Genomic DNA, 3,966 nt, shown 5'->3' with positions numbered 1-3,966 from the left:
TCTCTCTCTGTGTGTCTCTCTCTCTATATGTATATTACACATGTATATATGTGCATACACTTATTATCACTATTATTTTCCTGAACCTTTGCAGAGGTAGCTGCAGACACCCTGACCCTTCGCTCCCAAACACTTCACTGTTTATCTCCCAAGGACCAGGACATTCTCTTACGCAGCTGCGACATAGTGATCAACTTCAAGAAATTTAAGATTGATAGACTTCTATTATCCAGTATATAGTCTATATTCAAATTTTGCCAAGTGACTGGGTGATTTTGTAAAAACTTTAAGAACAGATAGTTTTCATTCATCTCCAGGCTGTGGAAACAGTCCACAGAGCACGGGATCCCTTCACCTGCTTCCCCAACGGTCACAACACCGCTGAGCTGTCTGAGAGCCAGTTGCAGACACATTGCCTGTCTCTCCTTGATGCTTCAGCATGTGCTTCCAAGAGTGAAGCCCGAGAAGACGCTCCTGCAAACCACGGCTCAACTGTCAACACTAGGAGGGCGAATTTGCTCCCATACAGCCGTCTGACCACACTACGCCGTCGGCCCCATCAGGGTCCTCAGGGAAAAGGGCCCAGTTCAGAGTCCTGTGCCGCCCTGTCGGGTCCCCTCAGTCTCCCGGCCGGGGCTGGTGTGCCCGTGCTTCATCACCTCCCAGGACTTGATTCTTTCGAACAGCTGGCCTGAACGCTCTGTGGCACGTCCCGTGGTTTTAATGAGGATTTTTAGGCTGCTTAATTTTAAAATGGCTTATGATGAGGATTTTTAGGCTGGTTAGTTTTAAAACTACAGATGAGATTCAGGCTCCAAGAAGTGGAATTTGTTTTGCCCCTTTGTTGGGAAACATTTACATTTCCAAGGGAAACCTCTATCTGTGAAGATGCCTCCCTCTCTGTGCCAGGAAGAAGGGGGGATGGTCTTATCTCTAGAAGCTCTTAATCAATGCCAGAGGCAAGAACTTAAGTTGGTTACTGTCTGGCAACCTCATGTAACTGACACCCCCCCCCCCCAAATCCTCCTTTATCTTTAGCCGAGGATAAAATTCAAGCGGTGACTTCTGCCATTTACTTAATCCGGTTTGATTCTTATCTAAAAGTTGTGGGACCGCCAAATGGCCAGACCATACAGGCACTGATACCATTTTAACTTTTTTACATATTCTTTGTCTTGTAAAGAGATAACTCACATACCTATGCCTTAAATTTAGCCTTACTCTCCACCCAACTTTGCAGCAGCAGCAGCAGGAGCTCTGCCTGCCCATGGGTCCTGTCCGCATGCTACACTATTCTCTAAATAAAAGAGCACTACTGCCAGATCTTAAGAGTCTAAGAAATCTTTCTTTCGACTCCTCGGCTCACCGACCCCGCATCATTTCCAGTTGTCTGACGTTTCCACTTCGGGCAGGAACATGGTGGGAAGGATGCTGCGCCAGCCTCTGTGCGTGGCTGGGGGGTTTGCCAGGATGTGGGGTCAGTGATCTTTGAGGAACATTCACCCTGGGGTGGCTTTTCCCCTGGGGACGTTCGCAAAGTCTGGAGACATTTTTAATTGTCATGAATGGGGGCAGGAGAGCGTCACCTGGTGGGTGGAGGCCAGGGACACTGTGCACATCCCATAACACACGGGACGGCCCCATGCAAAGAATGATCCGGACTCACTGCCCTGAGGCTGAGAAACCCTGGTCTCTGCTTCCAGGAACCCTGCAGAGTGCCACGCCCCCGAAAGGCCCGGATGTTAGTGCTGTCCCACGTGACTCAGGATTAGGGAAAGCACATGGGCTTGGGGCGTGGGGACTGTAAGGTCTGTGGATGGAGAGAATTCTAGAGGACTAAGGAATGGGGCCTGAACTTCAACAGGATACAATAGAGAGGGAGAGGAAAACAAAAACCTATATATAAAAGAGTCAGTGTTGAGATATTCCAAAGTTAGCTACTACAAAGCAAGTTTATATCCATTCCTTCAACAAGTATGTGTTCTGTGCCTACTATGTGCCAGGTGCTGGAGATATAGCAGCGAGTAAACAAAGTTCCTGTCCTCACGGGGCTTCAATTCAAATGAGGGGGGTGGATAATACATACAAAACCTAAGTTTGTTAAATGACGGCAAGTGCTGTGGACAAATAATCTGGATCAGGCTTCGAGGACGGGGCTGCTGGGGGTGGGTTGCAGCTTCCAACAGGACGGTGAGGGGTAGGCTTCACTCAGAATGTGAGAACTGAGCAAACTGTGTATATATTTTGTGTGTGTGCAGGTGAAGGAGGAAGCTGGGTGGAAGAGCTTTCTAGGCAGTGGGAACAGCAAGTGCAAAGGCCCTGAGGCGAGACCATGGGATGTTGGAGCAACAGCGAGGATGCTAGTGTAGCTGGAGGGAGTGAGCGAGGGGGAGAGTGGGAGGAGGCGAGGGCAGGGAGGCAGTGGGGGCAGACTGTGCAGGGCCTGCAGGCCATTGGAAGGACTTTGGGTTTTACTCCCCATGAAGTGGGAGCTGTGGAAAGTTCTGGGCAGGGGAGGGACGCGACCCGACTCAGGTGTTCACTGGCGGCCTCTGGCTGCTGCAGGGGGAATAGACTGTGGCGAGGGGCGAGGGCAGGAGCCAGGAGACCTGGGCAGTAGGAGATGAAGGCTCAAACCAGGATGTTAGCAATTTGTTTGTGTTGTTTTAGACCCCCACTTTTCACACTTCACATTTTACTATGATAGCTGCATTTTTTTTTTTTTTGAGGAACATTAGCCCTGAGCTAACTGCTGCCAATCCTCCTCTTTTTGCTGAGGAAGACTGGCCCATCTGTGCCCATGTTCCTCTACTTTATATGTGGGATGCCTACCACAGCATGGCGTGCCAAGCGGTGCCATGTCCGCACCCGGGATCCGAACCTGTGAACCCCGGGACACCAACAAGCGGAACGTGTGAACTTAACTGCTGCGCCACCAGGCCGGCCCCGATAGCTGCATTTTTACGCGTGACAAATTTATTGGAATGGTTTGGGCAAATGAAATCACGTACCGCGGAGGAAGTCAGGTAGTTAAAAGAAAATCCAGTGTTGCTAAATTTAGTATATGTACAACTCTAGGACTGTGCCCGAGCTGTTATTATAATTATTTTTCTTTTGCAAAAGTTTTTTCTCCTTATCTTGCCCCAGGCGTCAAGGCATTTACATGGAAGGTCTGCGTGCCAACCTCTCCCGTTGTAATTCGACGAACGTGACCTTTCACACTGAGGACACCACAGCAGAGGCAGGTGGAGCTGGAAGTGCACTTGGACATAATCAGTCAGCGCAGGAGGGTCGTCCCGCCCGCACACACACCAAGCATGAGCAACTTGGCCATTTGTTAACTTCAGAGAATTTGTTGGCAGAAAGTGGCTGGAGGGTGTTGCCAGAGTCTCTGCCAGGTTCAAATGCAGGATGGCAGCTTCCCCCGGAGCGGAGAAGTTTTAGAATCCTCGCTCCCATTCGCACTATATCCTTTCTGTGATCTTCAGGTGTTGCTACGTGAAGGGAATTACTTCCAAATTTCCTCTCTGCTCCCCTTCCCCAAATCATCCACACTGAAATTAAAAGCAAGGGAAATTTTTTTGACGAGAGAATGGATCTCAGAGACTTTTTCACCCAGCCTTCCAAATGGGGAGACTGAGGCCCAGATTGGCGAAGTGATTTACGTGCCCCACTCCTATGAGAGGCTCTTGGCCATCTCCACCGTAAAGGGACTCCTCCACCTTCACTGTGGAATAACGATTTTTCCTCGCTCGTGAAAACAGTGAGATCAGCCAACTGCGGCTTGTCGATCTCAGACAGTTCTTCGCTAAGTTCTGTGAGGTCTCATTAGAAAATGAATTATGCAAGTTGTCGCTGGGGAAAATGACATGTAACACCTGCAAAACTCCCCCGAGAATTCTTCCCTCGTCCAGAAACTGTGCTCGCCAGTCACCACCTGGCCCTGTTCAGAGGTACTAACAACAG

The sequence above is a fragment of the Equus asinus genome, chromosome 20, assembly GCF_041296235.1.
Source record: "Equus asinus isolate D_3611 breed Donkey chromosome 20, EquAss-T2T_v2, whole genome shotgun sequence".
NCBI lineage: Eukaryota > Metazoa > Chordata > Mammalia > Perissodactyla > Equidae > Equus > Equus asinus.
This window is presented reverse-complemented; position numbering follows the sequence as displayed.